General features: G+C 37.4%; 1 protein-coding gene across 1 annotated transcript in view; it reads left to right on the plus strand.

Moving 5' to 3' along the window:
• Positions 1-12,288, plus strand: part of m1ap (meiosis 1 associated protein) — a 61,438-nt gene that overhangs the window by 6,930 nt on the left and 42,220 nt on the right. The window lies entirely within an intron of this gene.

Genomic DNA, 12,288 nt, shown 5'->3' on the forward strand with positions numbered 1-12,288 from the left:
GGATGATAGGGCAAGTTTATGTCTGCACATTTATAAACAACATGAAATTATATCTTTGCTTAAAATTAAGGAATCTCTCTTTCTCCTCTTCTTTAAAGTAAATCGACTAGTAAGTGAGTTGCCTGAATGACTTGTTGACCAGTTGGTTTTTAAAGAACGATTGTCCTTATCTGCAATCTCATTTACATTTAGTTTTTCCAAAAAGTACTTTAATGTATTGGTTTAATTTAATGACTTCTAAAATCTGGGTGGCGATATAGCCTCAAAATTTTATCACGATATTTCAAGAATATTTGCGATAATGATATTTATGACAATATATATATATATATATATATTCTTTTTTTTTTGTGAAAATGTTATTACATTTTAATTTAATTTATCTCACCTAAATGTTTGCTCACTCATTGCATTTTTACAATGGGGTAATTTTGTTGTTAAGAGTTTACACAACACAAAAGCTTGATTTCAGTCTTTGAAATAAATTTAAAAAGTAGCAAAAATGTATACAAAATAATAAAGAGATACAAATAAAGAGAAAAGTTTTTGGGTAGGTCTAACACTAGTATTCTGAAATACTACATAAACTGAATAAAGTAATCAAATGTAAAATAACATTGATAGTCTTTTAGTCTTGAGCCCTAACTAAATCAAATACATATTCTGCTATCTTTTGTTATTTTGACGACAACATTAATGACAGACACATATTGTCACGTTTAGAGCTAGTGCACGGATCCATTACTGTTTTCATTATACTGTCTGTCACACTGTCACATGCGTTTTATACATAATCGACTGTGTTTACGAGTATACTAACCGATACAATTTTAGTAATTTTGTAATTTTTACACAATTTAGTTTTTTTCCCGTTAAAGCGATATAATCTGCGAAAAATAACTTTCGTTACTCGCAAGCTGTTTGTGAGGCGGCTTTACGGTATGTGTGCATGCAGAGAAAACCATCACTCAGAGAGCGTGCGTGTAGCCTACTGGATAGTTTAAAATCGCTTGAATGTTTAAACTGATAAGACATTAAAATTATAAACTTTAGTTACGATGCAATGCTGGCCCGATTGTGCAAGTGACAATTCCGTCATGTCCCGACTCCTAAACGCGAGAGTGTAGCATCGACGCCTGCAATGCTTGACGCTGGCCTTGTTCAACCCATTTTGAGAGAGAGAGAAGACGCAGCACCGCTGAACACTCAAGCTGTTTGTGACATTTTTTGGGGGAATTTCCTGCATTATATGTGGGATTATTATAAGTGGCATGAATTATAAAAATGATGTGCAATACCCGCACCGAAATTCGAGCCCTGTGCTAGTATCCAGACCTGCCAACCTGTATGCATTTTGCATAGCGGATACGCATTTTGACCTCAAAGTACGCTGGTACGATTTGTCACTACTTTAAACTACGCAAAAACCTAGTGACACCTCTGTGCACGCGCAGTCCTCAAATCAAGCAACAGCAAAAGAAGAAGAGTTCGACCAATCATAGCGCTGGGTTCATTCCCCAAATAGCAAGCGGGGATGATTGACAGATACATAAGGCCTATCATTAAAAAGAGACTGAAAATCGACAGCAATAAAGAATCCCACTCGATCCCCCTTCCACTCCCGCGGCCCGACGCCTGACTGATTTCATAAGCGAGGACAGTACAGTAGTCACAGTACTTCTAACTCCTGAAGGTAAACGGCCTGGGGTGGATGTGGAAAGTTGAAATATTGTATTGAGTTAACTTAATCCTCTGGATTCGATGATCACACAGGAGTGATCGCATGGATTATCTTAAAATACTCCTGTTATTCATGGTCACTCAGATAAGAGAAAGACATAATTCAGCCATGCAAATGATAAAATGCTCAAGTAATGCTGAACAATAAATCGAAATAAATTTTAAATTGCAATGGCTTAGTGATTATGAAAGTGCTGTGATTTGTGGATTACTGATAAGCTCGCATCTGGAGAAACATGCGTTTATTTATTCATTCTCGGTGTTGAGAAACGTAGCCTGCATGTTACGTTATTGTGTTAATAATAACTAAAGTACCTAATTATGTTACATATTTATTTTGTATGAAAACTAGCGCGTTAGTTACTTATGGATTAAAAAGTACCGTTGTATCAGTGATGCGCAAGCTCTCTTTCACAAACACAGACGTGCGCACACAGAGAGAGAAGATAATTGTAAAATAAAAATTGATGGGCTAAGTTAAAATTTTGTTCTTGTATTTTTTTCTGTCTAAATGTTAGAAAGCATTTTTAAATGACGGGCATTTTACTGTTAACACAGCCCTCATTATATGTTGGATTCGTCTAACTTTTACTTGATATTCGTTTTAGAATAAGTGATTTGTTTTGCTATTATTGGACTGTCTATTCATTGTCAACTGTTTTCTATAAATATGTTTGTATTGGCTAACGTTTATTCAGCTAATGCGTGTCCTGTTTAAAATGTGCAATGTTCAAATGCAAAGACAACACGTCACAAATAGAAGCCCTTTTCCCTGTGGTATTTAGTATCATATTTGGATATTGGAATAATAAATGAAGTAGCCTATCTTAAATGTACACACAATGTTCCTATGTTGTTCTTTTATTTAATGTTTTCTGGGGTTTCTTAATTTTAGACTAGTTGACCAGCACACATTATATGCATTGCAATATAATTTTACTTTTTACTTCTTAGTACTTTTTATGTACTAAATCGTCATCGAAGGCTGACAAGCTGCTCTTATGCTGGGTACACACCAAAAGATAATCGGGCTGATTTTGGGCCGATTTCTCCCCTTCCGACAATCCTAGCTATGTCCCGATTATCTTGATGGTTTAACAGATTATTTGATCAGATTTTCCCTTGGTGTGAGGTGTGTTAAGAGTGTCCGAACCTGCTCGGAAGAACGTCGGAGCCGCTCCGATCGCGAATCGTAAATATTAAACATGTTTAATATTTACGATCTGAAATCCTGATGTGTGGGGGGAACTCCGAGGACAAACACGCGCACGCTCTGGAGATTATCACGTGAAACGAAACAATATCCAATCAGAAAGCGAGATGATGGAAGACACGGTCATTCTCACACACACACACACACACACACACACACACACACACACACACACACACACACACACACACACACACACACACACACACACACACACTTGCAGGAAGCTTAATGTTAAGATTTAGTATTCATAAGTGTAAATTTCGAGGAAACAAGCCTTTGTTTTTCATTTTAAGAGCAGAAATTTTACAATACCTAAACACAATATTGGGTTTGAAAAATAAGAAAGCTGCAAAGTGCGTTTCAATCTGTAAACATTTTCAAATTTTTGTTTAACTTTTAAGTTTGTCACTGTTTATGTATATGTCTTTTTATGTTTGTTTATCGGCTTTACTCTTTGTACCCCCCTGACTGTAATTGTATAATTCTTAAAATCAATAAAAAAAAAAGATACAAAAAAAGAAAAAGCTGAGTGTTAAGGGTTCAGTGAGGTTCTATAGACTAGAGGGATTAAATAACTTTTTCTAAAGAGACAATGAATCCAATAAAGAATAAATAAAGACAATAAAGAATGAATATATTTCTGTATAAAAGGTTATATATAATGGTAGGTACAATGTTTTTTTCACGTGAATTTTCTGTGAAAATCATTCCAAACACTATCGCAATTTCTTCCTGCATATCGTCCGTCATGCTTATTCTGAAGTCTCACGATATTTTGCGAGATTTCCTGTGTTCATAGTCGAGACTCTGGTTGAAAATCTGTTTGTGTGTGGTGTGCTGTCTTTGTCACATCATGGCACACCACACACTATAGGAGCAAAACGCTTAAATCTAGGATTTTTTGTCCTCATGTTTGTGGTCTGTCACATTTTGAAAATCTTATAAGATGTAAAAAATCTTTTGGTGTGTACCCAGCATTACTCTCAGACAGGTGTTGTTGTTGTGCGCGCTAGGGAACGTAAATGCGCCATACGTCATCGCGTCGCTATATCATTGATATCGCGATATGACAAATTTGTATCATGTAAAAAATTATACCAGTATTATCGTGGACGGTATGATATGGCACACCCCTAGTGGCACATACTTAAAGCAGCACTCAGTAGCTTCGGGACTTCTTCGCTGTATTCTCGCTTTTTGCTCGCAGGTTTCTCTCTAGAGCTCCCCCCACAGCTTCGGAATAGATATTTGACAACACTGTTGTAAAAACTCGTTGTTGATTCTCAGACACCAGAGGCTATAGATCAACGACATCAAAGCAGATGGGACGTTCTTTAAAACGTCTTCTTCATTCGGGTTCGGACAGCGTGAGGGAGCGCAATAATGACAGCATTTTAGCAGATTTCTTTTGGCCGTAAAGCAATTGTTTACATCGCGAGACCTGATATCACGCGAGACTTCCTGACGCAGCGGCCGGCGGCCCGCCGGCTCAAAGTTGCAAGTGCGTATTTTCCGCTCACGGGCACCAGGGGGGTGCGAAACGTCCACCATTCAACCCGAAATAAGTAATATAACCATTCCAATGACTCCGAAGCTGTTCAGTTAAGGTAAAAAAAGTTACTTAGTTCACCTTTAACACAATAATTTATAGACTGTCATAGTGAGGCATAGTGAGGAATGTAAGATTGTTCATTTAAATTCTAGTTGGTTTGTGGCAGCTTTGGAATTCAGAAGGCCTGTTTAGTTTAAATATATCAGTTTTCCTCTTCTCTAAGCTGAATGCTTACCTAAGTGCCTTGAGTGTGTTGAAAGGGTGGAGTGCTCTTTATTTCTTTAAAAGAGTAAACCTCTTTAGGTCTTTTCTTTAGTTTCAAATTTTCTCACTTATATTTTAGATGCAATTTTGACTGTTTTTGCTCTATTTCAGAAGCGAAAATAGTTCCAAACAAAGATCACCGCAGATTCAGAACCATAGCGCATCTCACAGCAACACTCAGCTGTATTTCATTACTGCATGATTCAGTGTTTTGAACAAATTGGTCGAGTCAAAGATTCAATGACCCATTCATAAACAACTGCCTCATTCTTGAATGAATCAGCCGTTTGAATGAATGACTCGCTCATTAAGACGGTCACTTGCCACCAACTACTGGCGGTTTAGTTTCATGTTTAAAAGTTTTTTTCCCAGACATTTTTTTGCATTTTCAAAAATTATTGGTAATAGCCCTATAGTGTATGTTTCTAATTGAATTTATTGATCAAATTTAAGAATTTGAAAGATGAAGCGTACATTTAAGAAGGATAAGGGAAATGCCCACAGGGGTAAATATCACAAATATGAAGATTTTAATATGTCAAAGCTGATAAAACACTGATGAGAAAATTGATTCAGAGTAAATTATATTTACACAAAAAAAAAGCAACTTTTTTTACTCGGACAAGTGAATGACCGATTTACTTGTCCAAAGGACAAGCACATGACAAGGCTTAATGTCGAGCTCTGTATAAACATTGTTTGCATAGTATTCTTTTTTAGGATATTATTCTGGTGCTCCTCATTTAGGAATCACACTTGTGATCTTTGCGGTCAAAAGACACCTGAAAACGAAATGTATTTTGAGAGAATTTGATGGGACTAATTCCTATTTATGCATTAATTATGGTCCATTTTTCCCATTGAAATAATAATAGATTTTTTTTTATTGTTTTTCAATTAATGCAGTATTTCAGATTAATTTAGAGACTAATTTCAAATTAAAATCAAATTTTTGAAGGCAGATTACCGCCATCTGGTGAGAGAAAAGAAAGAAAAACATGCATCTATGGTGTAACCACTAGATGCCTGTATACTATGGGATCAAATTCCCGCCAAATATATAGCGGTCACGAATAAAAAAATAATAAGCGTGAATCAAAAATGTAAAAACACATGTAAAAATATATTGCACAAACTGAAAAAAAGAATGCAAAATGATCAGAATAGCAAACAACGTGGTCACGGATCAAAATATAATAAGCGTGAATCAAGAAATAACAAGCATGAATAAAAACTTTAAACACATTAAAAGTTATTTTGCAGAAAACTTAAACTTATGGTCATGCTTTCTTAAAAAGTATGTTTTCCTTGGTTTTATTACTGTGTTCTTTGTGCTTTCTTGCATTTTCTGCTCATATTTGACTCTTTTGTACGCTTGTGCTGTTTTTCTCTTCGCTCTTCTTTCTATGTTCTGCGCTTGCTTTCCCAAATGTTGCAGTTCGAGTTTCATGTAAATTAGGGCGGGCTTAAGCGTCACCATTGGTCCACTAGTTCTAGATTGACAGCTACTCCTCTAGCCAGTCAATCGAAGAGGGGAGTTGACGTCACACCAATGCGAAAATTGTGGATTTTTTTTGCACAACTTTTAACATAAACTTTGGAACATAAAACTTGAAGAATAATATTATTTGGTATTATTATTTATATTTATTGTTAAAAATATTGTATGTTTTGTTATGTAACTGTTAATAAAAGTTTGATTATTATATTGTGATTTTTCATTTCATATACATTAAATTCAAGCAATTTTTTTAATTTTTATTAGTGGTGGGCCGTTATCGGCGTTAACGTGCTGCGTTAACGCGAGACTCTTATCGCGCGATAAAAAAAATATCGCCGTTAATCTATTCTCCAAGTTGGGTTGGGAGATGGCTCTATACTACACAAGCTATGATGACGCAATCTACCCGCGGCCGCGAGGTAAACCCGGCTGCAACGCATATTCGTCGTCATCTTAAGTAAACACGGCTGAAAGTGAAAGCTGCTGAAAAAGATCGGTGCAACATCCATTATTTGGACTTGGTTCGGGTTTAAGCCGTCAGACGAGCAGCAGCAAACTATATACAGAGTGTGTGGGGTAACAGTTCGGTAAGTTAACACACGACTAATCCGTTCTACCACCTCAAATTCAAAACGAAACATGATATCACTGAATACCAGCGCGCGCGTATTATTCCCATTCCAATATATCTTAGTGGTGTAGCACATAATCTCGATTTTAAGAATCGTTGTTGTGTTTCTTTTTAACTGAAAAGACATCAGTTAGACAATATTCTAATTTTAAATTTGGGGTTTCATAAGCTCCAAGCCATAATAAACATTAGACCTACTTAAGTCTCTGCAGCTAGTGTACTTAAATTTTATTTATCTGCAAAATTATGTTGTATACTTACAGTTTTGCACAATATATGTTCTCAAAACTACATACACCCTTTAAAAAAAAAAACATTTAGCAGTTGTTTAGCATGGGTCTGTGTAATCTGTTCTGAAATGGTTTTATTATAATATACTGTATATCGTTATCGCAAGAGGCTGCAATGTATATCACAATATAGATTTTAGGCCATATCGCCCATCCCTAATTGATAGCCTATAGTAGTTGATAATAACATAGGCCTACCTAATGTTGCCTATGGACGGTAACAGTACAGTAGTAACCTTTTACAGTCAATGAGTAGAACAGCTTTCTCAAGCAGTTTGTGATGCATTTTGGAAACAGGAGATGAGCCCCAGTGCTGCGTTCCAGTCCAAAATTGTCATGCCCTTCACTCGCTAACTTCCCTTCCTCTCGTTCACTCGGATGTACGTCATTGCGAGTGCCCACTACTGGCGGAAACTGCAATGGGCTGAACTGGAACGTCCTAAGCCCTTGATCACTTGGAATCAGCTGTGGAGTTGATTTATTATTTACATTTTTTTCCCTTTAATAATTTGTTTAATGCAGCATCCAAATGTTTATAGGTGTGTTTGGGTTGTTTTAAATTTAAAACATTATAATTAATATATCATAGAGTTGTCTGTGTGGTGGTGATTAGACGAGATATGTGGTGACGTCACAATCGTACTGCATTGTGGGACATATAGGTGCCTGAAGTGTACATTTGAAGCAGACTCGCTCCCTCGGTCAAAATCGAGGGAACGAGGGTCTGTCCATATAAACTTCCCTCGTCCACTTCACGAAGTGGAACGCACTTCAAAATGGCGGCAGGGATTCCCCCAAGGGGAAGTGCTTAGGGAAGTTCGCAAGTGCGTGTCTAAAAGTGGACTGGAACGCAGCACTGGTCTAATGCGCCACCTGGCTTGAGAAACCCGTTCTCAAAGACTTACTTTTATAGTCATTATTTGGGTAGCACACATATTCTGAATGTCTTCGGCAGAATTCAAATGAGCCATTTTAATCTAGATTAATCTAGATTAATTTCAAAATTAATAGCTTGGACACTTTCAAGGCAGAACTGAAGACTTTTTTATTTAGAAAGGCCTTTATGTGATGATTGTTTTATTGTTTTTTATGGTTTTTAGTATTCTGTAGTTATTATTGTTGTTCTTTTGTGTAGCACTTTGAGATTCTTCGGAATGAAAAGTGCGTTATAAATAAAATTGATTATTATTATTATTATTAGATTAAAAAAATTTATCTATGCCCACCTCTAATTTTTATATATATATATACGTTTTTAAAAGAAGCCATTTTCGGCTTCAGTTTCGGTTTTCGGCCAAGTGCATCCTAAATTTTCGGTTTCGGCCCAGAATTTTCATTTCGGTGCATCACTAGTTTTCATATTTTTTTGCCCATTTCCCATTCATTTCCTATGCCGGTAATTTTGTTTTTAGACCAGGGCATGATTTGAAAAGGCTATTAGACAATTTATTTTGTGTTCACATACCAAGTGCCATAAAAGTGTCCCATTAAAACTGCTCCTAAATCGATGCATACAAATTATCCTCCAGCGCAGGGGTCGGCAACCTTTTTGTCCATAACCCCACCCAAATATGTATAAATACACACACACATATTTTATATATTCACAATGGCTAACAGAAATAGTACATAACCTTAAATAGTCCTAATTTGTTTTACATTTGTCAAAATCCTTATTTGTTTTTAGTTTTAAATTAAACTGAATTACAGATTTCCAATGGGCCTGTTTACACCTGGTCATTCATTCGTTTTAAATGATCAGACAGCTATCCGTTTTGTTAAAACTGTTACAACGTAACTGTATACGTAACTAATATAAATCTAATCTTCAATTCCTGCGCTTTATGCAAATTTAACGGCATTCACATCAAAGAAAGCATGATCAAGATCAAAGACCGCAATTGGAGAGAGAGAGAGAGAGAGAGAGACATCAGCATTGGTAAGATAATTTATTACTTTTAATAAAGACGACTGTGTGTTGAGCTTCAGGATGAGATGCTGAACTTTGTTTCATTTGCGGCAGTTTGCGCGTCAGCTTGCTGAAGAGATGCTCAGCTACTTCTCTGCGGCGAATCGCTACTGCAGCACGCAGTCATATCTGGGTACCGGGAGCTGTAATCAATCGCTCTCGCATGTTTAGTTTTTACCATTTTAGGAGGAGTAAAATTTGCATTTGTGGCTTCAACAACCAGAAGCATTTTGTCGTTTCATCTGGAATGTGAAAATTCATTCAAATGATTCGTTCAAACAACTGATTCATTCAAGAATGAGACAGATGTTTATGAATGGGTCATTGAATCTTTGACTCAGACAATTCGTTCAAAAAGCTGAATCATTCAGTAATGAAACACGGTTAAGTGTTGCTGTGAGATGCGTTACGGTTCTGCTGTGATCTTTGTTTGGAACTATTTTCGGGGCTGAAACAGAACAAAAACAGTCAATATTGTGTCTAAAATGTAAGTGACTTAATTTGAACTGTTTATTGAACTGTTGTATGAAAGCAATGTCACATTTTCAGTCGTGATGGTATTCAGGAAAACTGCACTCGTCGTGTGAGGTTGCTAAACTGTATCATATGTTAAAAATATTAAAACAGATTTTGAATTTTGGCACTAGCAGTATGTTGCTAACTTCACATTTGTTTGGATTTCTCCTCGAGAGGCTGCACGAGCCTTAACAGCGCAACCTTGTTACCGTCAGTAATACATTTATTATCCACTATCGATCGCAACTTAAAATAAATATAATACAATCAGAATCATTCTCCCATTTGAGTGATTCCCTAGTTATTTTTTTGTTATTGACGTTTAATCAGGCTACTTGTCCGGTCGGGCAACTAAAATTCTCTTTTCCTTGTCCAAAAATCCACTTGTCCCGGGCAAGCGGACAAGCGTTAATGTCAAGCCCTGTGATACACTAGAAAGGCCTAGCTGGATGCGGTCATGCTAATGCCTTATTGTGCTTTACGTGATTATTTTTTTAAAACAACGGGACAAATCCAGCTTGGACAGTTACCGGAGGCTGAAGTTTTGTCAAAAGTAGTCGATCTCCGAATGCAAAGTAATGAACTGAGCTTTCCGTCTTTACTCTCCTAATGTTACGTTGCATTCGGAGATCGACTACTTTTGACTGACAAAATTCCAGCCACCGGAAACACTAACTGATAAAGTGAGTCGTACAAAACCTTTCTTATTAGTAAACTTTGTGTACACAAACAATGTAGTTAATGCTTGAGTTCATGTGTAGAGCCCCTGTTGATACTTCGAGCACAGTTTTATGTTGTGTCGAGCCTTCTTACTGTTTTAAAAATAGCGATTTTGATGCTATCATAGAAGTGCCCCATGCACTCCCATTCAAAACGCATTTTGACCTAAAACGAAAATACGGTCAATCTTAAAAGTGGCGTTTCCATTCTAATTATGCTTTTACACGAAGGTTTGACTCGGGTAGATTAACAAAAAGAGCCTAGGTTAAATTTTGGCGAGAGTTACCCTTGAATATGGCACTGCCCTACCTAAGATATTTGTTGCCAGCCGCCACTGGCATTGACTATGTACAGCGGAACAAGCTGTAAGCTGTCAGTCAGTAACTTGTGTGCATGTTATGCGCAGTGGTTGCGCTAATGGTTTGTCAGAGCTGCGCGCTTTTATTGATTTGCGCAGTTTAATTCTCACACTTTAATAGTATGTATAACTCCTACCTTAAAGGTGCAGTAGGTGATTCTCTGCAGAAACATTTTTTGTTATGCTGGTTGAAAGTCTCCTCATGTCCTGATAGCAATCACTCTGTTAAGCAGCCTAAATGTATTTTTATAAATATATGTCATCTGTGGAAGGCATAGGACCATATAATGTTCATTCAATCGTTGCGTTCGGTCCGAACGGTCCTATAGCATGTGTTCCCTGTTGGTCAATGTGTGTTTGCATACCACTGCGCAGGCTGTTCACGCAGACATAATAAGTCATCAGCGCGTTCACATACGCTGTGCAGACAGAGCGAGAATGGCAGGCAAGCAGTAACAACAACCAGACTCTCATTGTGGAACCCCTGGCATGCAAGAAATATTATAAATAAGTTTTGCTAGCTAAACAAACCGAAAACTTGCTGCATCTAATTCCGTTTTTAAGAATTTGTTTACAGTTTGGAATTGTAGTACTGTTACTAACTGTACTATAAAGTTTTCTCACCGGTGAATGACTTATGATTTATTGCAGTAACGTTGTCTCCGGTCTTCTGGGCTGTGCTCATTCATTCTTTCAGGAGGTGTGGCTTTGGATGGCGATTTGCAGGGACGTCTTGCCCCCTATGAACACTATCACTTTGGAATAAGGTCTCTACAGTGGGGAGAACAAGTATTTGATACACTGCCGATTTAGCAGGTTTTCCTACTTACAAAGCATGTAGAGGTCTGTAATTTTTATCATAGGTACACTTCAACTGTGAGAGACGGAATCTAAAACAGAAATCCAGAAAATCACATTGTATGATTTTTAAATAATTAATTTGCATTTGATTGCATGACATAAGTATTTGATCACCTACCAACCAGTAAGAATTCCGGCTCTCACAGACTTGTTAGTTTTTCTTTAAGAAGCCCTCCTGTTCTCCACTCATTACCTGTATTAACCGCACCGGTTTGAACTCGTTACCTGTATAAAAGACACCTGTCCACACACTCAATCAAACAGACTCCAACCTCTCCACAATGGCCAAGACCAGAGAGCTGTGTAAGGACATCAGGGATAAAATTGTAGACCTGCACAAGGCTGGGATGGGCTACAGGACAATAGGCAAGCAGCTTGGTGAGAAGGCAACAACTGTTGGCGCAATTATTAGAAAATGGAAGAAGTTCAAGATGACCGTCAATCTCCCTCGATCTGGGGCACCATGCAAGATCTCACCTCGTGGGGCATCAATGATCATGAGGAAGGTGAGGGATCAGCCCAGAACTACACGGCAGGACCTGGTCAATGACCTGAAGAGAGCTGGGACCACAGTCTCAAAGAAAACCATTAGTAACACAATACGCCATCATGGATTAAAACCCTGCAGCGCACGCAAGGTCCCCCTGCTCAAGCCAGCGCATGTCCAGGC

This window comes from Leuciscus leuciscus, assembly GCF_965113295.1.
Source record: "Leuciscus leuciscus genome assembly, chromosome: 2".
NCBI lineage: Eukaryota > Metazoa > Chordata > Actinopteri > Cypriniformes > Leuciscidae > Leuciscus > Leuciscus leuciscus.